The sequence below is a fragment of the Trichomycterus rosablanca genome, chromosome 26 (genome assembly GCF_030014385.1).
Source record: "Trichomycterus rosablanca isolate fTriRos1 chromosome 26, fTriRos1.hap1, whole genome shotgun sequence".
NCBI classification, from domain to species: domain Eukaryota; kingdom Metazoa; phylum Chordata; class Actinopteri; order Siluriformes; family Trichomycteridae; genus Trichomycterus; species Trichomycterus rosablanca.
Window position 1 is genome coordinate 11755845 of NC_086013.1, and position 24192 is coordinate 11780036.

The following is a 24192-nucleotide window of genomic DNA, read 5'->3' on the forward strand; positions in this document are numbered from 1 at the left end:
CTTGGTAGACCTTAGTGGACCTTGGTAGACCTAAGTGGACCTTGGTAGACTTAACTGGACCTTGGTAGACCTCGGTGACGTCACCACGCTAAACACGTGACTGCCAAAGACCAATGAGTAGTGGTGGAAAATTCGGTTCACTCAGTAATATGATCCGGTTCATTCGAGTCACTTGATTCCCCTCCCCATCCGTCCAATAAATAAAATAAACTACCACATAACAAACACCAGTGTGTTTAACCGCTTGTTTATTAGAATATTTATACCGTATATAACTTATTACTTAGATTCACGGACCGCAGTGTTTTTAGTGAGTCGGCTCACTCGCCTTGTGTACTTAGCAGCAGCCAATCAGAACTATTGAATCACTAAACCGACACATCAGCGTATTATAATATTGCTTATTTACATTTAAATGATACATTTATAGCAGTTTCATATATGAAAATAATAATTTGTACTCGTTATTTATGACAGTTTTGATAACAAAGGGAAATTTGACCAAATGAAGCGTTTTCAGAATGTTTGTGATGTTTCTGCGCCATCATGTGGATCTTGAATCGTTTCCATGTTGTTTGAGCACTGATGAATATCGAGTGATTTATGAGAGTAAAAAACAGCGTTTTACTGTCAAACTGAACAGTAAATGTTAGCGCAAGAAACGGGGTGGTTTTATACGAGCTGAACGTGTTTTTACTTCATAAATATGATGTATAAATCACACATTTTGATAGAAACCGCTGAGAGTGCAGTGCTAAAATACTCCTACATGAATGATAAACGTGAATTTGTTATCGACCTAAGTTCCACTTTTCTGGCTTTCTGTAAAATAAACAAAATAAACAAAATTATTAAATAATTTCAATAACTTAATTCATTTTCAGTTAGAGGTTTTTCATACAATCATACACAATAATATAATAACAAAATTAAATTTTCACTGCACTTCTGTGGCTTACAAAAAAATTAAGTAAACAAAAGAATTACTGGAGAAAAAATGTTTTAAACTAAATTATTTTTTATTGTATTTATTTAAAGCGAGGTGATCATGTAAGATGTGAGAGGAGCGGCTCTGTACATACATGGTTTCTACTGGTTTCTACTTTCTTATAAACCCGGAGAAACGTACCGAATGTAGCGGAGAAAAAGTAAAAAGTATTGATATTATCGATATTTGGATCGATCCGCCCATCACTAGTAATAAAGTTAGAATAGCCGTGTGGTGTCAATACCTAACCTAGCCAACCATAACTGTTATTATTATGAAAGATATACAATAAAGACTTGTGCACTGTGTGCAGTACACTAAATATACGAAAGACATTACAGCTGTGAGTTAATATACAAGATATAATATACAGCACCGGTACTTGTTAGCTTAGTCGCTAGTGTTAGCTGCTGAGCTAATTGCAGTGGTTCTGTTTCTATTAACACTCTGTATTTATAATTCTGTCATGGTAATATTGTAATTCATATATTTTTTGTAAGTAGCTGCTTTCAGTGGGGTTGTAAATAAATTCAGATGTTTAAAGCGGTCCGATTTCTTGTTTCTGGTGCTTTATTTTCTCACGTTACTGACCAGTACCATGTAGTTGTGTTTGCTATGTGAATAAATATGTACATTTTAATAGTGACTGAGGACGTGTGTCCTTGTTATAAATAAAAATAGATGCTACTCTGTTTACATTTATAAGCACAAAGTCAAAAGAAAAGAGCTCTTATTCATCAACACACAAACACAGAATAAGAGCCTCACTACGCATGCTCCGTAGGTTGCGCCAGGCACGTAAGGTGCGTTCCGTACTTTACGTAAGTATATTTTACACTATTATTTCCATAAAATTGCCCTTATTTCTGTATGTGCAAAGTAAAGTATTCTAAAACTTACAATCTTTCAATGCCTACCAATGTACTGATGTCTGTTAGGATTGTAACAACATAACAACGTGACGGTCAGGGTTGCCAGATTGGTACAGTGGGATAAGAGGTTTCAAAATCCGCCTAAATGCATGGAAAACCGCTCAAACATACTCATGAAAAACAGCCGATGTTCAGCATTTCAACAATTTTAAACCAGTTAAACACGCCCTACTACTGCTGATATCTTACAAATCAGTGATAATAAATTGTGAGTGGCATTTGACATCTTTTTATTCGCAATGTCTTGAGACTTTAAAACCCGGCAACTATCCTGCCACTTTTAAATAAAATCTGGCAACACTGGTGACGGTACCACAACAAAACACAGCAGAGCAGGAGGGGCGGGGCGAGGTGAGCATGTAAGATGTGAGAGGAGCCGCTGCTGTCTGTACACACATGGTCTTTACTTTCTTATGAAACGGGAGAAACGTGCTGAATGTTGCGCAGAAAAAGTAAAACTGAAGTATCGATCTGATTCCAATACCAACGTTGGTATCGATAATATCGATATTTGATAGATCTTAACTACTAACCCACAACTATTTACAACCACAGCGGCAACGTTGATTCTTTATAGCTGGTTATTCTTTTATTCATTTTACTATCTTAAATGTGTGTTACGCACAAAATAAACTAAATAAGAAACTAAATGCAAAGCACATTTTTGTATTAATTTAACAGCTACACAATTTTATTTAATTAAGGAACAATCCATATAGCAATACATAAGAAGATAGCACATCTGTATATCTATACATATCATGTAGCACTGTTGCCTCACAGCAAGAAGGTCCTGGGTTCGATCCCCAGGTGGGGCGGTCCAGGTCCTTTCTGTGTGGAGTTTGTATGTTCTCCCCATGTCTGTGGGTTTTTTTGTCCGGGTGCTCCGGTTTCCTCCCACAGTCCAAAGACATGCAAGTGAGGTGAATTGGAGATACTAAATTGTCCATGACTGTGTTTGATATAACGTTGTGAACTGATGAATGTTGTGTGATGAGTAACTAACGTTCCCGTATGTAACCAAAAGTGTAAAAACATGACGCTAAAATCCTAATAAACAAACAAACATATCATATAGCAACATATAATATGAATGTGAGATCCTACAACATTCAGAGGGGTGTACAAATTCCAGAAACGGTACATGAAATTCAACTTTAATCAAAGTAACTGATTAATAACTTCAAACACAGATGTACAGCAAGACTTTAGTTACTTGATATTAACAGTGTGGAACAGCTATAAAACTCTAAATACTAGAATTTTAAGATGTGACTTTAGTCACACATGTGACTAAAGTTGGGTGCACAAATTGCAGGAGATCAGTCAGAAAAAGAATCAGTCAAAGCAGCATAATGGTAGCATCTGTCAAACATGGACAAACGGCATCAGCAAATGAAAACAGTGATCACAATTTAAAGCTTATTTAGGGATACTTGGCATTTAGTGCTCTAAAATTACAACCTCAAAAATACACTATTAAATCATCATGTTTACAACCTACTTACAGCTGTGTGTTGTAAGCTTTTATTCCCAGATAATGGTGCCCCCAAATGATGCTAAAAATATTTAAAATGGTTTTAATAAACCACAAGCCATTCAGGACATGTATGCAAACATGATCACCAAGATCATCAGTCCTAAAGTAATTCGAAAGAACTGCTTGTTATTTTTCCGTTATGTTATTCTAAAGGTTATACATGTTTGGGGGGTTTTTTGTTCGTCAATTACATTTCTGTGAAAATACTAACAACTGAACCATGAAATCAAGGTTTCACTGCCTCTTTTTACCATTTCTCTTGAAAGCTTATACTTCTCCTTTCCACCTAATCTGACCGCATTAAAGCCTGGTGAGGCCAGTCTAAAAGAGGAACAGGTTCAGTGGGAGGATTAGCGAGGAGGAGGTCTAACAACACACCTGTACCGAACAAGCCAACACCACCATTATCCCTGTTTAACCAGAGATTTCAATAGAATTCCAGATATCAGTTAATGTTGAAGAGTAGAGTTTTATATCTACATACCTACAATAACTAAGCAGTTTTGTGTAAAATAAATACAAGCGATAGTTTAAGAAGTCTTTTCTGGGGCTTTATTTTGCTTAGTATTAGACTAAATAAGTCTGTATATAAAAGTGGTGGACAAATGAAAGGAAACATCACATTACAAGAACTTAATACAAAACAGGGCAAGTCTAGAATGGTTGATGCTGAGATGTTGGACCACTCATGAAGAACTTCTTTCCCAATTCTTTGAGGGATGAAGAAGATCCACTTCACAGTCTGTGCTCCAGAACTTCCCATAAAATAATACTTCTATTTAAATCCAGTAAATAAGGAGACCATAAAAGACAACTGGTTTTATTCTTGTGCACATTAAAACACCCTGGTTCAGCCTTTTCTTCACTCAGACACAAACCCTTGTGTCTGTAAAGCACCGGTTGGTCTAAGGTGCTTTCCCACCATTTCAGAAACTAGGTTTTAACTTTCAGTGATGGTGGGTTAGCACATTAGACGGCTGCACCAGCCAAACACACCCAAAATGAACATTTTAAACGCTCATAGACAAAAAGCTGTTAGAGCTAATGTTATAACCTGCTTTGTAAGTGTAAATGAGCATTTTAAGAATATTCAGCCTTTTAAAAGTTAAATTGTGCTGTTCTTGTGAATACTCTTGTATTCTAGGAGTTCCATGTGATTTAACCTGAGATAATTATTAACACCAGATAAACAGAAGTAATATTGGAGAGAGAGAGGTTATTAGGAGCCAGGTATGTATTTTAAGTGGGTGTTGGCTCCACATGGGAGATTACTGCAGAAGCCAGGCACCATGAAATTGCATACAAAGTTTTAAGTTGAAAAATTCCTAGATTTTTGTTGTTTACTGAGTAAATCTGACAAGAAAACTACAGGTTTTAACAAATTAACATTAGTTTATTGTATCTGTGTGTCTGCCTGGTGCTATGTTTGCTTTTTGACCTGGCACGCCTGTTTCACTGCACATAACCTGGCACAGAGTCAACAATGCCAGGAGTACGTGGCACCATGAGCACCACCACGTACACTTGGAGTCAAAAGGTTATGTACAATTTTAAGGGATGTACACTTTATGGTTGTGTCAAGTCATATTTTGGGATTATAATTTCTGCAGCAGTTCTTTTTCTGTGGCTGAAGGACATTCAACTATATTAACATTTATAATGTTGCATGACCTCTTAATTTCTTGTTAATGATTACAACAACAAGGCTAGTTTGATTACACCCATCAAACCCTTTTTCACATACATGATACTATATTTGCAAGAAACAAAAAACTCAATGTGCATATGTAGTTCACCTATTAACATATAAATTTAACCCCCCTATTTTTTATTTACCCTACCATGTGCAACATGTTAGCCAATATAAGATTCAATAACTGGAATGTCAGCAATTACAGACAGTAGTCTGACATTTATATTTCCTTACAGACATTTATACGTAGGAAGCTATTTTGGCCCATTTCTTATTACCTCTAAACCTCTGTTGTCATTAAAGATGTTTGATGGGTATAGGGACACTGTGCCACTCGGCAGTGTGTTTTTTGTCATTGTCCTTTAATTTTCTTTGCAGTTTATATCTTATATTACATATTAAAATATGTGTTTCTGAATTTAATGTATTAAATTGTTAAATAATTTAATTGTGGTATTGGGCAGCATAGTGGCTCAGTGCACTGAGTGCACTCAGCACTGTTGCCCCACATCAAGAAGGTCCTGGGTTTGATTCACAGGTGGAGTGGCCTAGGGCCTTTCTGTGTGGAGTTTGCTTGTTTTCCCCACGTCCATTCGGGTTTATTCTGGGAGATCTGGTTTCCTTCCACAGCCCAAAAATTGTGAGGTTACAGAGCATCTACTGATTTTACTTAGGGTAGTGGTAGCCTAGTCGTTAAGGTACTGTTCTAGTGATCGGAAGGCTGCTGATTAAAGCCTGGTTACTGCCAGGTTGCCACTGTTGGGCCCTTGAGTAAGGCCCTAATCTTCAATTGCTTAGACTGCTTAATGTCTTTGGATAATTGTGGCTACTCGTTTTGTTTGATTATTTTTAGATTCTATTTTACAGTCGAATATAACTCTTGTTTGACATTGTTTTAGAAATTTTATTTCCAAATAGAGTTAACAGTAAAGATCAATACAATATTGACCATTACACCTTTAAATCCTCCAGTTATCCTCACCCTCAGCCACCAGCCAAGTCACGTGACCCCAGAGTGCCGCGCTGTGAGTTTTGATTGGTCTGTCTCTTGAAAAGGCGGTACGGTTCGATTGGCGCCCAGGTGGGTGTGTTAGCTGCGAGAGCAACAGCGGCTTGCGCTGTGTTCTAAACCGCGCTACACTTACTACTCACTATTTCAGACAAACGCAATATGAATTAGAGGTAACATATAAGCACACGCCAATGTTTTTTTTATTTGCAGTGCATCCTTGGACATCATGAGTGAGACAAAGCTTGTATATCAGGCTTATGGGCACAAGTTTGCTAAAAATGCAGCATGAAGTGCACTACATAGTGTGTATGGTGCGGATTCGGATACAGCGCAGAAGTCGTAGAAGCTGGTTGGTCTATGAGCTTGGAGTAATGACGTCATAAGGGTGAACTCGGAGGGGATTGGTTGCCGGATGATTTCATGGCGAGTGAATGCGGAAGTCGTGTGGGCATCCTGAGTCACCGTCGGTCAGCTGATTGTTTCTGAGTGAGTAACTGAACTAAATCTTAATTTCTGTGGTATTTGCATGTACCGATCAGCCGCGTGTTTACCCCCGACTTTACCATCCACCCACCCCTCACACCCCACTGCTTTAACTTTGCGTTTGGTTTCATTGTTTTAACAATAAAGGTTTGATCTGCACATCACGGCTGTGTGAATCACATTGTGTTGTAATGAACAGTATTTTAAGATCTTGGGTGGCATTTTTGGTGAGACTTGTTGCATTGTTTGGATTTTAGACTGGCAGAGCAGTTCCAGTACATCAGTCCTTCATGCATCACGTGAACCGGCTTGTGTTGTGCAGTCAGGTGCAGCTGATCACTTGATAGAAATGGTATTTCACTGATTTAGGGCTGGGCACAATCACACACTGTGTGTCCTCGTTTGTTGCAATTACAGACATCCCAAGTTGCAAAAACTCATTTCAGGGAGGTACCCCCGGACCTCGACCCCGACCCCTTAAGCTTAAAAAAAAAAACACACCAAAGGATTATGGGTGATAACAGAACTTTTAGGAGCTGCTGACTGAGCTACTAAGCTAACTGTTCGCGTCACAAACACATTAATGTGTACTACATAGTGCACTAGTTAGTGTGAAAGATAATAGATTTATGTTCCCTACATAGTGCACTAAATTGTATATTAGAAAATAATTTATGTTCCCTACATAGTGCACTAGATAGTGTATTAGATAACGCATTCATGTTCACTACATAGAGCACTAGAAAGTATAACTAGATGATGATTTGTGTTCCTTACATAGTGCACTAGATAGTGTATTACATTAATTATGTGTATCAATATAGTGTATCAATTAATTATGTTCCCTACATAGGGAACTATGCACTAAATTGTATATCAGATAAAGGATTTATGTTGCCTACATAGTGCACTAGATAGTGTATTAGATAACACATTCATGTTCCCTACATAGTGCACTAGATTGTATATTAGAAAATAATTTATGTTCCTTAGTGCACTAGATAGTGTACTAGATAATAGACTTCTGTTTCTTACATAATGCTTTAGGTAGCGTGTTGGTTAACGGATTTAGGTTCCCTACATAGTGCACTAGATAGTATTTTAGATATGAATTTATGTTCCCTACGTAGTGCATTAGATAGTGAATTAGACAATTGGTTTATGTTCCCTACACAGTGCACTAAATTGTATATCAGATAACGGATTTATGTTCCCTACATAGTGCACTAGATAGTATTTTAAATATGAATTTATGTTCCCTACATAGTGCACTAGACAGTATATTAGACAATTGATTTATGTTCCCTACACAGTGCGCTAGATTGTATATCAGATAACGGATTTAATACGTGCGTGCGTGTGTGTGCGCGCTCTTGGCCGCTCGTTCTAGATTCCGGGAGATTTTATCTGACTTGCGGGCATCATGGAGCCGCTATGTATATGCGGAAGACTCCCGGAACTTCCGGGAGACTTGGGATGTCTGCAATAACAGCCTCCACTCTTCTCTGAAGGCTTTCCTGTCCACTGTTTTGTAACATTGCATAATATCACAATGAATGTCTGGCTAAATACTTCTGGTCCAGCAGGTTGGAGAAGAGCTCTACTTAATCCCAGCCTCAGTTAACCTACCACACATAGTATTAAATCCAACCCAACAAAACTCAACACACAAACGGTAGCTTGATTATGACCTACACACATGATCCCTTGCTTAAACTAAGTGAGCATGGTGTTACCATGCCAGTGTCGGAGTATTTCAGAAGATACCCAGCAAACACAACTATCTGGTCACTACAGTGTCACATTCTCTAATTTTAACATTTATATTGTAATGATTTACTTCAAAAGTTGAAATTAAACTATTAGATGTTGGAAGAACACTGTGAAATGTTAAATAGTAACCATCGGAAAACTGTCTTGTTAACTATAACATATGTTGACTTGTTGTTTATCATTTTAATAGAGCCATTGTGTTAATTAATAAATCGAGTTTTAAATTGTGACATTGCGTTTCTAAAGCGTTCAGCTTCTGACCTTTCAGAAAAAGCATTTCATTTTTCACATATTAAAAACATTTTCTGTAGGTTCATGGTGGCTAGGTGGGTAGCACTGTTGCCTCACAGCAAGAAGGTCCTGGGTTCGGTTCCCTTTCTGTGTGGCAGTTGCATGTTATCCCCATGCAACTGTGGGTTTTCTTTGGGAAGTTTGATTTCCTCCTACAGTCCAAAGCCGTGTAAGTTATGCCTAGTTCACACTACACGATTTTTGCCCCGATTTTCGCTCGGCGACTGGTCGGCGCTAGATTTGCCGTCTCGGGAGCAACTCGGTGTTTGCTGAGACCGGATCGAGATTTTTAGCAGGTCAGATATCTGATCTGAGTTGTGCGACTGGCAGTGAGTGCTATGTCCAACAGCCAATGAGAATGCAGGATACAGTGTGAGGGGAAACGCAGGAGAGGAGTGTAAACAGGTGGGACAGGGGTGTAATATAGTTTATATCAGAATACACCAGCACACACACACGTTTTACAGTATTTCTGACCTGATCGTTCTCTACAAAACATAACAACAACACTGCATTGCAAAAATTTTAATTAACCTCCAACTTACTATAGAACAATCCATACTGTTCGTGTTGCCAAATCCACTCAGATTCATTTATTTTTCCTTCTTGATTTTTTTGCTGCACATCAGCATACAAACTTTGAACACTCGCTACTTGTTGACGTGCATTTTTTGACGTGGTATCATTAAACCTTTTGTCAAATCTCACGTTTGTTTTTGTAAAAAAACAAAAAACAAAACGTAGTTTGGGAGACCAGAGAAGCTCGCCTGTGATTCCAATTGGTGATAGATCGTGTAGTGTGAAACCCCCTATCACCGATCAGTCATGTAGTGTGAAATACACACCGACCTGAAAGACTCCCGAGTGCAAAAGATTCAGTCGTGTAGTGTGAACTGTACAGCGACCTGACAACTCAGAAAGTCGTGTAGTGTGAACTTGGCATTAGGTGAATAGGAAATACAAAATTGGCTTGATGAATCTTGTGTAACCTGTAACCTGTTCTGTTAAGTATTGTATCCAGAGTGTTTAACAATGATGTTTAAATGCAAACAAGCTATGCAGTTGATATATACAGTAGTGTTCAAAAAAATAGCAGTGATTTTAAAAAAGTGAATAAAGCACAAAATCATTATAATAACTTTTATTTCCATAAATGCACTGAAAATACTACACTTTTAATTCTAAATCAAAACATTAACAACATTTAGCCAGTTTGTGTTAATCCTTTACAGAAAGTTAAGAAAAATGAATATTAGGCTGTTCAAAAAAAATAGCAGTGCCAGCAATTTTCTTTAAAAACTCAAAAAATGTATCTATAAACTGAAAATGTTTGAGGTTTCACTTTACTTTAAATTACTGAACTAATATTTAGTGGCATAACAATTGTTTCCGAGATCTGTGTTGCATGGAGTCGACCAACTTCTGGCACCTCTGAACAGGTATTCCAGTCCAGGATGATTAGACGACATTCCACAGTTCTTCTGCAATTTTGGCTTTTGCCTAAAAAAAAACGTGTTTCAGACGTCAGCCCACAAGTTCTCTATGGGATTGAAGTCAGGGGACTGGGCTGGCCACTCTATTACCTCAATCTTGTTTGTCTGTAACCAAGATGTTTTGGGTCATTGTCGTGTTGAAACACCCATTTTAAGGGCATTTCTTCTTCGACATAGGGCGACATGATCTGCTCTAGTATTCTGATATATTTAAACTGATCCATGATCCCTCGTATGTGATAAATAGACGTAACACCATGGTATGAAAAACATCCCCATATCATCATTTTGTACCACCATGCTTTACTGTCTTCACAGTGAACTTTGGCTCGAATTCAGTGCTCGAGGGTCGTCTGACATACTGTCTACGGCCACTAGACCCAAAAAGAACAATTTTGCCTTCACCAGTCCACAAAATGTTGAGCCATTTCTCTTTGGACCAGTCAATGTGTTCTTTGGGAAATTTGAACCCATTCAGGACACGTCTTTTTCTTAACAACGGGACTTTGCAAGGAGTTTTTGCTGGTAAATTGGCTTCACTTAATCATCTTCTGTACTCACTGCTAACTTCAGATGTTTCTTGATCTTTCTGGAGGTGATCATTGACTGAGTATTTGCTATTTTGGCTATTCTTTGATCCATTCAAACAGTAGTTCCACGCTTCCTTCTGCATCTTTCAGGTTTTGGTTGTCACTTTAAGGCATTTGAGATCATTTTAGCTGAGCAGCCTATCATTGCTGCACTTATCTGTATGTTTTTTCCCTCTAAAATCAACTTTTTAATCAAAGTACGCTGTTCATCAGAACAATGTCTGGAACAACCCATTTTACCCAGTATTTCAGAAGGAAATGTGCTTTGACCAACATGTGCAACATTTGCCACCCTCCTAAATTAAATAAGGGCCAAAATTGACACCCATTCTTCTGCAGAATGAATGACTTCACCAATTGAACTCCTCACTGCTATTATTTTGAACAACCCCCTTTCAATCAATGCTTTGATTACTCAATGAACGGCATGCATGTCCTAATTGTTGGGTTTGTTTTGTTTTCATTACTCTACTACACTTTCAAGTAAATTTTTTGCAATGTAGAAATAGCATTTCTACTAAAAACATTGATTTATCAAGTTAATGGTGTTAGACTGCTATTTTTTTGAACACCACTGTAGCTGGATACAAATGTAAAAAATAGAGGAAAAGTTCAAAACATCATTTGTTATTTATAATGGCACCAACACACAATCCAAAACTGCAACTATTCTCCACAAGTTTATATGAAGTACACACAATGTTATGTTGTGACCAACCAGAACATTATATGTTGTGGATTCAAGTGGATGTTGTGTGTTGTTGGTACCAACCTAATAAAGTTGCATGGAGGTTGTGTGTTTGCTGATTTAATGCTAGGATTTGCAGTCCCCCTCACCCTGTCAACCTTTCCTCCCTCAGACACGATCAACTCGCACTCGATTTCAAGCTCTCCATGGTGGTGGGCTAGGGTATGAGACCGCTGTGCCACCTGAGCATCCAACAGCTGTTATTTGTTTTCAGACAGTAGTTACAGGTTGTACATAGTTTTATAAAAGTTTGTCATGTAAATGAAAGAATACAGTTATACCACAAGTGGCTTGTTGCAATGCAAAAAATAATGTAATGAAGCCACATTATATTTGTATATAAACTAATCCTGGAAGCCTGTAGCCTGCACTGTAGGGCACACATTGGCATAAACAGGTTTCACTTTATTTGTGGCGTGTTTAACAAACTGCGTCAGATGATAAGGGAACACAGTCATGCCCTCCAAGCTGCAGGACTGCCCTGGCCTAAATATCTAATTGATAGGGAATGATCATGTTACAGGTCAGAGTTCCACTTTAAATAGCCATATGACTCACTCAGCAAGCACACCGAACCATGGGGACTCTGAGTAACCGACACTGTATTGCTCCCCCATAGTAATTACCAAGCTGTGCTTTTTGTTTTTCTGCAGTGTGTGATTACTGGTTGTGGTGTGATGATATCAGTCATGTTCTTTGGTTGGTAGCTTTTGAAAGCTTGCTGAATTAGGTAAACCCTTGTGATGCAATAAAGTCAATACTGTGACTGGTTCCTGAAGTTAATTATCGTAAGCAGCAACTTGCAGTGTTATGAAAAAGTCTAGACACACTTGTTAAAACTCTTTGAAATATTATAAAGACACAATGCTTGGATGGGTGCTTACGCGCCACAGTGGCCTATTAAGCTAACTCGCCACTGGCCATCGGTTGGTTGGTTGTCAGACATGATTGGCTGTGTCTTATGGCAGGACGCTGGAATGGCGGAAGCCCTGATACGGATTGGTATTTTGTTCATTTCTGCTCTGGTCCAGTGTTTTCCAGTTGAACCAGATCTACCGTGATCCTGTTTAAAATAAAGCGCTTGATTAAAATGAAATGAAAGTAAAAGCAAAGCTCAGGTGCCGCAGCAGTATAATGTGTTAGCTCACCACTGTGGCGATCTGAGCTTGAGATTCTAGCCATTCTTCAGGCTGATTTTGTCCTTTACAGAAGTAATAGGCTGTCGGGATGGAAGGCCTGATGGGGTGGGGGGTCTTTTTGCTGATATTTAGATGTCTTGACCATCTTAGGATGTAGTAAATTGCAAATTGAATCACTTATATTACAAATACTGGAGAAGTGCTGCAGATTTAATGGAAACTAAACTTTGTATGTTGGCTTGTGTACCCCCATATGGTGGTCACACTCAAGCCTGTAAAAATGGATGACCTTTGCCCAAAACTCACCAGTGTAATCTGTTATTGAAGGGGAACTTGTGTGTTGTTGTGTGTATTAGGTTGCATTGAAGGCATTTGTAAAATAGACATTAGTTTGGCTCTTAGACACTGTATGGTCAAAATCTATGGACACTCAACCATGAGCTTGTTTAAGAAAACTGTGGTTTTGGAATGGGTTTCTAAGTTGACCCCTATTTGCAGCTATAACTGTCGTCTTCTGGGCAAATGTTTACAAATATTTGAAATGTGTCCGTGCAAAGTTAGTACTTATTTAAGCAGAAGAGCAGCTGTGAAGTCAGGCACTGATTCAGTATGAGAAAGCATGGCTCGCAATTGATGTGTCAATCATCTCAAAGGTGTTCATTGAGTTTGAGGTCTGGCCTCTATGCAGGCCAGTGGACGGGGCAAAATGATGAAACAGGAATGGACTCTCAAATAGAATTTTTGTGAATAGAGTTTGATGTGTAGAGGAGGACTGCTGTGCTTGCCTACATGGCAGTGTAAGAGCAGCAAGAAGTGACAAGTTGGAGCAGGCAGATAATGTTTGTGTAGTAAAATTCCTGTCAATTTTCCTTGGAAATGAAGCAACAGAAAATCCTTCTATATCCTATTCATACTGTAACACCTCATCTGAATGCCACCTTGCAACACTTGTTTTTGGGCGTCTCTAAAACTAAAGCTTAGCACTTATCCTCAGGATGAGTTGGCCCTAGCCTCGACTGGCATGCTGGACATTACTTAGATCATGGGTTATCCAACATGGCTTCTAAATTTAGAGCTAAGTGTTTTTCAATATGTGTCTTCATTAATAGCTTTCGAAAAGCTGACCGACATTAGATGTCTAACCATTGACCAGCTTTTAAAATATTCAACACATCACTCAGTTTCATGTCAGCATGGCTTCACATGGCGGTAATTCAGAACAACAACAGAAGTAGCTTAACAACAGAAGTAGCTTGACCACAGCTGGTTCAGCAAAATAAGTAGCTAACACTTAGTGTTTCATTTTTTTTTGTCATTGTTTTACCACCACTGTATCCACTGATGTCAGTTACTCTAATCTGACCACATTTTTCAGTAACAAGTAATCTAACGCGTTACTATTTCCAATCCAGTAATCAGATTAAAGTTACTTATCCAAGTTACTGTGTGTTACTATTTTTGCAACTCGGAGAGTGAAGTCTGGCCTATGCGACAATTAAGTCACGAGCTGCGTCCGAAATCGCATACTTACAGAGTATGCACTAGATTGGAGGAAGTATGCACTACTCGGCCGGTAAAGAAGTACATACTTTCAGTACAGAAGTGTGCAGTATGCACACAACACCGCTACGTATTACACGAGGGGACGTGATGCCGTAATATCACCATAGTTACGGACTCATTACAAACCCCACTCACCAAAATTTTGGATATTTATCGTCTTTTTGTTATTTATTTGTTTTCCGCGTCTTTCTTGTTTCTTATTCCGCTTCAATCGCCTACGCAGCTCCAGTTGCATTACGGCAGCTGCTGAATGTAACTAATAAAGTAACTTGTAATCTAACTTAGTTACTTTTAAAATCAAGTAATCAATAAAGTAACTAAGTTACTTTTTAAAGGTAACTATGCCATCACTGACTATCCTATTTAGGGTCAGTGTAGGTCTAATTCACTGGGCGAAAGGTAGGAAACACCCCAGCCAGGTCACCAGTCCATCACTGTGTCAGCGTCAGCGTTTCAGTCCAATCTGCTGCCGCTTCTTATCACCTGCCAGCGTTGGGTTCCCAACACAGAGCAGTATCATGTACAGAGAGCCACGCTAAGCTCTGTGCGACCCCCTCACCACACACACACATGCTCAGACAGACCCTCAAACCAATTCAGTCAGGATGTTGTTGGCTTTATCTTTTGGTGTTCCAAAATCTCAACAACAATGCTGCACCTTATGCATTAGTGCCAATACAACGGCATTACAAAGCCATTATAATGTTTGTAATTGCAATGCTGAGAATGATCCACTACTTAAATATCATCTGATCTGTGAGATTGCATTGACGGTCTGTTTCTAGGATGGGGTAGGCGAAGTTGACAAAGTACAGTGTAAAAGACTACAGTCAGTAATTGTACACTCAAGTGGATCTATATGGTTAGTTCAGCTTATAGAATGGCCAATTAAAGTAAGTACAAATGGGTAAACCTGATTACATGTAGTAAATAACTTAACAACACAACGTGAGAAAGGTGAGAATGTTTTATATGTTTGACAATACAGACTTCTACAGTACAATAATGGCCAGGTGCTGTTTGTATAAGGGGCAGTTGTAGCCTAGTTGGTTAAGGTACTGGAATAGTAATCAAAAGGCCTCGTTACAGCCCTAGTATACAGTGATATAAAGATGTATCAAATGGAAAATCTACCATCCAGTTATATTCAATATCACATTTACTGCATGTCTGTTTAAAATTAATCAATGGAACAATGCCGTCTCTGCTGCTGCTTTTATCACCAAGGCCAAGAACCGGCTCTGTGTGCATGCAGCATCCAGTCACATGTACTCACTTCCTCTGTAAATGCTTCAAATGTAACTGGTTATAACAGTTTATATTCCAGATAAGCCTGAATTCTATCAGCGAATGCAGCCAGACTGTTAAAAAATGGCTACACTTGGCATTTTTATTGTGCTTTGAACTTTGAGATCTGACCGCTGCTATGCACAAGTGATTATGGGTGTTTGTAAACAGTAACCAATGGTCGATTTAACCCGTGAAGCATTAAACCGCCCTCACATCAGTGGTGCATTTAAAGAAATCAGAGCTGAAACTTTTCTTACGTAGGGAAGTGAAATTGACCTGGTCGCCCTGTTTGCTTTTCGTTACAGAAAGGCAATTCACAAAGTGTGCATGTGTGTATAAAGTACAGCTTTATGATCATGCTTGCTGTTTCATTTTATGCTAATGTAACTTGTGTGATATGTAACTTGCATGACTAGTGGACCTTGTATTGTGCACTTGAACTAAGTAAGGCTGGGTGTGTTTTTATGTTATTTGGTTTGGCTGCATGCACCATTAATGAATGTGTGACCTTGTGTTGGAAAACAAGTATTCCACCACTACAAGTGCAGAATGGCAGACATCGTGTGGAAACTTAAACAAAACTACTGTGGTACCTGGGTTTTCATCGATAATCCGTTCGAAAGTCGAAACATACGAAAAACGAAACAATAATTCCCATAAGGAATAAAGTAAATACAATTAATGCGTTCCTGAAAGGCAAAAATATTAACAAAAAATACATTTTATAGAGAATAAATGTAGTTTTAAATACAGAAAATAAGTAATGAAATGGATAAATGAACATTTAACATCACATTTACCTTTATTGAGGAGTCCTGTTGGTGTATGGAAGGTGGCGAGGAAGGCAGAGGGATACCCCGATATGGCCACGCGAGTCTTTGTTCACGTTGGCCCGTACTGAGTCACGTGGGAAATGGCCGAACGCGATCGGTACGGTTCAACGAAAACCGAGTCAGCGTTCGAAACTCGAGGTAGAAAAAACCTGATGAAACTCGACGAAAACCGAATCATACGAAAATAGGGGTTTGACTGTATTTAAAGGCATGAATAAAGATGTATATACAGCTGATCCAGGAGCATTTAGACCCCTTGACCTTGTTTTTGGGGTTTGATTTTAAATGGATGTAAATGCTACTTATACTGATCAATCCATACTTCCAAATCAAATAGTGAGATCTCTTATTCACAAAAATATTCAGACCCTTTATTCAGGACTTTGAATGAAGGGTCAAGGGCAGTTGTAACCTATCGGTTATGGTACTAGACTAGTAATCCAAAGATCAATGGTTCAAGCCCAGCCACTGCCAGGTTGTCACTGTTGGGCCCTTAACCCTTACTTGCTTAGACAAAATACTGTCAGGACAGCACGGTGGGTAGCACTGTTGTCTCACAGCAAGAAGGTCCTGGGTTCGATCCCCAGGCGGGGCGGTCCGGATCCTTTCTGTGTGGAGTTTGCATGTTCTCCAGGAGCTCCGGTTTCCTCCCACAGACATGCAAGTGAGGTGAATTGGATATACTAAATTGTCCATGACTGTGTTTGACATTAAACTTGTGAACTGAAGAACCTTGTGTAAATGAGTGACTACCGATTCTGTCATGAATGTAACCAAAATGAGCAAAACATGATGTTAAAATCCAAATAAACAAACAAACAAAATACTGTCACTGTACTGTAAGTAACTATGGATAAAAGCATCTGCTAAATGCTGAAAATGCAAAATACTTGATAGGAGCCTTGGCAAGTCTTGTTGGATACGTCTCTACAAACGTTGCGTATCTAGATTTTATACAAGCATCTGTGAACTGCTGTCTCAAAGTATTCCACAGATGTTTCCATATACATGCTCTGCCATACAGACTTGATTACTGAAGTGCTGCAGAAATTATTTTCCATCTAACAGGTTCTCCTATCTCAGCACTGGACTTTTAAAGATCTTTTAGAGCGAGTGACTGTTGGGTTCTTTCTTTTCTCCCTGGGCAAGGTTCTTCTTGCCTGGATGCCCAATTAGGCCAGATGGCCAACTCTAGGACAGTTCAAGGTTGTGCTGAGCTTTTCTTCATTTCAAAATTATACTTATATGCCTTGCTACAATTTGATTGTGGATCCACTTTTTTAGTCCTACAATGCAGTGTGTATCGAGAATACCAGAACCAAGATCTGTGTGTGATACACTTTGCTCTAGCTTGGATTCTACCCAGTCGAGTAAGGTGTGGGTGGGGTTTTTTTTTTCAGCGCTATTTCCTTCTTGACAGGTGTTCATGTGACCATCCAGAAATCAGTGATCTGCTGATATTGGTAAAGAAAAATCAGCAAGCCGTGTTTACTTTAAACACAGATTGTTCATCTTTTTTCATTGGTTAGTTAGTGTTCTTACTATTGCAGTTAAAGTAAGATTATTTAGTGAACCTTTAAAAAACCTCTTAAATCTGTTTGTGCCTCTTACAGGAACAGATTTAAGCATACAGTCAGTGAGGAGGAGTAAAAGCTGGAAAGAGAAATAAACAGGACAAGCTAGGGAAGAGAGTAAATAAATGTGAGAGTAAATGTGTGTCACCGATGGTAGGAGTGTACAGAGTAGGAGGAGTGAGCTCACTAGTACTTCGGAAAGGCAGCGCTACTGCTCCGCCGAGAGCAAGTGTTCAGAGTTCAGTCCAACTTTTCTTAAAAAAAAAATCCTTTCCTCAGAACCGAACCCTTTCTCCGATTCATCATCATCAACCAGGTAAGAAATCAAATGTAAATAAAGAGGAGTGTGAGTGTTTGATAACAACGTTAGTAACATGTTAGTGAGAAAGTGAACTGGATTTCCAGCCATTGAGCAAGTTTGCTGTTGAAGGGGGGTGTGTCGTAAGGGGTGTGTGTTGGTGTGCGTTCAAGCCAAGTTTTATCGCAGATGCCAACCAAATGACGCCTACTGCTTCTGCTACGTATTACAGATTGGATCTCCACATTATAGAAAAAACATATTTTAATTATAATGTTAAAGGATGACGTAATCAAACTAGGGTTTAATTTATAATGTTATGTGTGGTAAGGCTTTTAAAGAATCAGTAATGCAGAAGGTAACATTGTAAATTTCCAAAAATGAATAAATGTAGTATGTTTTTTTGTTTAAAAAGAATAAAAAATGGCATAGACTATTTATACCTTACGTTTTGATCCTTAGTATACTTGGTATATATATTAAAGCTGGGCGGTATGACGGTACATTCGGTATACCATCTTTGATTCCTCATACCGTACGGATTTCTCAAATGCCTCCATACCATAGCACAGTTAATACAACAGCTGCAAGCTACAGGCAGCAGATCATATGTTTGCTGCTTTTGAACTGTTTGCTGCTAAAAGTGCTATGGAGCGCTGTGCAGATTAGATACAGCTAACAAGTTAGCCAAGTTGTTAACCAAGCATGACCGTGTTAACAAGTGAGAGAGGCTGCCTCGATGTGGTGGGGGGAAAAAACAGATGGAGGATGAAGAGAGGAAGACCAAATATGCATAGAAAAAACCTGCCAAAGAAATGAGGAGTGTCGGCAGTTTAGAACAGACTAAAACACTATATACTGCATGGTTTGTCGAGCCACAACTGTTTCAAATTTTGAACGCAGTAACAATCCACATATGCAAGGACACGATTCCTCTATAGACAGTCAAGAAATAAGCGTTCAGAGCACTAATTAAAACAGTGGATTCCAGGTACAGTGTATCACAAAAGTGAGTACACCCCTAACATTTCTGCAGATATTTAAGTATATCTTTTCATGGGACAACACTGACAAAATGACACTTTGACACAATGAAAAGTAGTCTGTGTGCAGCTTATATAACAGTGTAAATTTATTCTTCCCTCAAAATAACTCAATATACAGCCATTAATGTCTAAACCACCGGCAACAAAAGTGAGTACACCCCTAAGAGACTACACCCCTAAATGTCCAAATTGAGCACTGCTTGTCATTTTCCCTCCAAAATGTCATGTGATTTGTTAGTGTTACTAGGTCTCAGGTGTGCATAGGGAGCAGGTGTGTTCAATTTAGTAGTACAGCTCTCACACTCTCTCATACTGGTCACTGAAAGTTCCAACATGGCACCTCATGGCAAAGAACTCTCTGAGGAGCTTAAAAGACGAATTGTTGCGCTACATGAAGATGGCCAAGGCTACAAGAAGATTGCCAACACCCTGAAACTGAGCTGCAGCACAGTGGCCAAGATCATCCAGCGTTTTAAAAGAGCAGGGTCCACTCAGAACAGACCTCGCGTTGGTCGTCCAAAGAAGCTGAGTGCACGTGCTCAGCGTCACATCCAACTGCTGTCTTTGAAAGATAGGCGCAGGAGTGCTGTCAGCATTGCTGCAGAGATTGAAAAGGTGGGGGGTCAGCCTGTCAGTGCTCAGACCATACGCCGCACACTACATCAAATTGGTCTGCATGGCTGTCACCCCAGAAGGAAGCCTCTTCTGAAGTCTCTACACAAGAAAGCCCGCAAACAGTTTACTGAAGACATGTCAACAAAGGACATGGATTACTGGAACCATGTCCTATGGTCTGATGAGACCAAGATTAATTTGTTTGGTTCAGATGGTCTCAAGCATGTGTGGCGGCAATCAGGTGAGGAGTACAAAGATAAGTGTGTCATGCCTACAGTCAAGCATGGTGGTGGGAATGCCATGGTCTGGGGCTGCATGAGTGCAGCAGGTGTTGGGGAGTTACATTTCATTGAGGGACACATGAACTCCAATATGTACTGTGAAATACTGAAGCAGAGCATGATCCCCTCCCTCCGGAAACTGGGTCGCAGGGCAGTGTTCCAGCATGATAATGACCCCAAACACAACTCTAAGACGACCACTGCTTTATTGAAGAGGCTGAGGGTAAAGGTGATGGACTGGTCAAGCATGTCTCCAGACCTAAACCCAATAGAACATATTTGGGGCATCCTCAAACGGAAGGTGGAGGAGCGCAAAGTCTCGAATATCCGCCAGCTCCGTGATGTCGTCATGGAGGAGTGGAAAAGCATTCCAGTGGCAACCTGTGAAGCTCTGGTAAACTCCATGCCCAGGAGAGTTAAGGCAGTTCTGGGAAATAATGGTGGCCACACAAAATATTGACACTTCAGGAACTTTCACTAAGGGGTGTACTCACTTTTGTTGTCAGTGGTTTAGACATTAATGGCTGTATATTGAGTTATTTTGAGGGAAGAATAAATTTACACTGTTATATAAGCTGCACACAGACTACTTTTCATTGTGTCAAAGTGTCATTTTGTCAGTGTTGTCCCATGAAAAGATATACTTAAATATCTGCAGAAATGTGAGGGGTGTACTCACTTTTGTGATACACTGTATGTATTACGGGACGAAAATACTTTTTCAGTTGCTAAACCAACGTTATAAGCGAACTGGAAGCGTCCACTTTTCTACAACAGACCTGTTGTCAAGATATGCAACGTCATTTTATTTGTTCGAGGGAAAGATAACGGTAATTGTCTAATTAATAAATATTATATTATATTCATAATTTTAATAAGAAACTTAATATATATTCCACCTGTTTCATGCGTACCGATTCCATCATATATCATTTTGTGTTTTATATATGACGATTTTCTTTGCTTGCCTTGTGACCTTAAGCTAATCTTTTCGTATTCTAATTTCTATGTAGTGCGCTTTGATAAAGAGTAACACTGTTTGTAATACAGACAAGGTATTGTGTTGTATAGTAAGTCATATGATCTGGAAACTTTCAGTTTGAGGAATTTAGAGGGGAATTTGAGTTAAGTACCACTTCCTTCCTTTAGCATTGTGTTGCATTCTGTGATGTTCACACCTCCTACTACTTCTTTCACCCAAAGTGAACTGGATTATCATCTGAGTTCATTTACTGCACTAATGAATGAAAGACTGTGTTGCTTTTCCTCTTTCTTGTCGTGTGCTCGATGTGAATTGAGTCTTTACATGGTGGTGACTTGGAGGGTGGTTGGCAAAGCCCCCATTGTTTCTTTGAGGGTCTTCTGGAGACAGATAGCTGTGCCTTCCAGCTAAATGCTGCTGGAGATCAGCACGTACACCACGCAGTCCACTCCCAAGGCCAACAGGGTCAATGTTTTTTTTCTTTTCTACCAATCAGGTGCAAGTATCTAAATACACAGCATATGTGTGTGTGTGTGTATATATATATAATATATGGCTCCTGCCTGGATGCTATGAAAACCTACAGCTACAACAGTTTTTGAGGGTAAATTAGACCTCACATCTAAATGTTTGGACATGTATTTTAAAAGTTTTCACATTAGTTTGTTAAGAATAATTACCTTAGGAAAGTTGTGAGCTGGTAGTCAATATCAATGCATTGGTGCAAAAATGCCATTACACAAGGTTGTCGTACACGTGTGCCATGGAAAAGTGCATGCATGTTTAGGGGGTGAATTAAGGTATTTACATAAACATGATGGGGGGGGGGGGGTCTGAACAACTTAACCATTGGGAGGTGTACTTGTCAGTGCGCTCTAACTGCTGGTCCCAAGTCCTGATAAATTACGTAGGGCTGTGTTAGGAAGGGCATCAGAAGGGCATCAGAATGTTTCACTATGGTGACTAAAAATACGGGAGCAGCCGAAAGAGAGAAAACAAAACCGAAACTTTCATTGCTATATGGTGTTGATGTGTAATAACGACAGCCTTAGTTTTGCTTTTAATTCAAATATCAACTCTTATTGGTTGAGGCATTTTATAAAAACATATTCATTTGTTATTAAGCAAACATTTAAATATTTATCAGCTAAATGGTTTAAACCTTTAATACATGCCAGTCATTACATTGATTAACACAACAATGTAGTGCTTTTTGAAGATTATATTCAGATAGAGGCGTTTCAAATAAAATTTAAGCAAGTTGCATTATGCATAAAGTTTCATGTGGCTACCATTATTGTCTTTTAAACAAGAAAAACACAAAGTTTGCGGTCAAGTGTTATTTACTGAATTTGCATAATATACTCCATTCCAGATTTCTGGCCAACCAAAGACTCATTTGACTACTAGTTTAAATACATGTGGTTAAGTCATACTAGGATAAAATGCATATATAAGGCTCTGTTTACACCTGGATATAAGATAATCACTGGTCAGTGTTTATTACAAGTACAAAGTGAGCCATGTCTAAGTAATTAATTATTTTTTTTTTTTGTCATATTTTCCTTTTGCATTCTTTGTTTTAATGAAATATAAATCATGTGCTAGTGGCTTCTCTGGACTGGCTTCTTATTTAGTGTATTTGCCCAAAATAGTTAAGGTAAAAATAGAAAACTTATGTTAATATTTCAGATGGTACTTTTCTGTAATCACCTGTTTCTATTTTGTGGGAGAAGCTGAGGTGAAAATTAAAACATTAAAAATGTGAATGTTATACATTAAATGAATAATCAATAGTAATTAAGAAGTAGACCTTTTGTCGCATTATAAATAGACGTTAATGGATCGTGCAATCAAACTAGGATTCAAATGACGATTATTGTTGTCTTAATACTTTCCCACTTTCAGTTTCTTTTTGTTTTTTCTTTCAAACTATTTTTTTTAATTATACTTACAAGGTTGTGCTTTTTGTTCACATTTACAACACATTGTTTTTAGATTTTACGTGGCTTGATACAATGGCAGTATGCTAAATAACTAAAACAAAAACGCACTAAAAACTTGTTTTGCCCGGTGTGTGGAGTTCTTGGCTTTCCACAGCATGTGGCTCTCTGGTGAGGCAGCACGTGTCTGGTGTGTGTGTATACACACAGCGCGCGCGGTGAGTGACCACGTGATGAGATTTGTGGATGTAATGAATCAGGTCGCGCTGCTTTTTATATTTATACTTTTTTTAGTGTACTAATTAATACTTTGTTAATGTAGTTAACAAAAAAAGGATAATTTTCAGCGGTAACAATTGATATTTGTGTTAAATTATTTAGATATTTTTTGTACATGTGAACTATGCTAACTCGGCTAACAGGTTTTTAATTTTCCTGCTGTGTTTACAGACTGTGGAATCTGTTTACCAGTTCATATAAGTGCTTATGATTTGTTGATATTTGTTTAACCCTTGTTGCTTTTGTAAGCACGTTATAGCAGATCTTTAAAGAACATACTTTCTGTTTTGGGTTTGTATTTGGGTTAAGGATGTGTTTTTAAATGGTAAATCTTATTATGAAATGAATACACTATGTGCAATGACATCATCTGTGTTTTGCTCGTGTCGTGGCCTTTAAAGTTGTATAAATGTATTTATTTATTAGGATTTAAACGTCATGTTTTACACACTTTGGTTACATCCATGATACAAGATTCATCAGTTCACAAGTTTTTAATATCAAACACAGTCATGGACATTTTTGCATCTCCAGTTCACCTGACTTGCATGTCTTTGGATTGTGGGAGGAAACCGAAGCTCCAGGAGGAAATCCACGTGGAGAACATGCAAACTCCACACAGAAAGGACCTGGACCGAACCACCTGGGGATCGAACCCAGGACCACCTTGCTGTGAGGCGACAGTGTTACTCACCAAGCCATGTGCTGGGGTTTTCATTTAAATGATCATAAAATACTATATAGTACGTACCACATACACTTGATACCACAGGCATTAGTAACAAATTTAAGCTACAAAATGGTAC

The 24192-nt window shown here is 38.7% G+C and overlaps 1 protein-coding gene across 2 annotated transcripts in view; it reads left to right on the forward strand.

Annotated features, from left to right (window-relative positions):
* The first annotated feature begins 18171 nt into the window (after nucleotides 1–18171).
* The window catches only part of mtmr4 (myotubularin related protein 4), a 58064-nt gene continuing 52043 nt past the window's right edge, over nucleotides 18172–24192 (forward strand). For both annotated transcript variants that reach the window (XM_062989115.1, XM_062989116.1), the window contains exon 1: nucleotides 18172–18258. The gene's annotated coding sequence lies outside the window, so the exon portion shown is untranslated. The remainder of the gene's footprint in view (nucleotides 18259–24192) is intronic.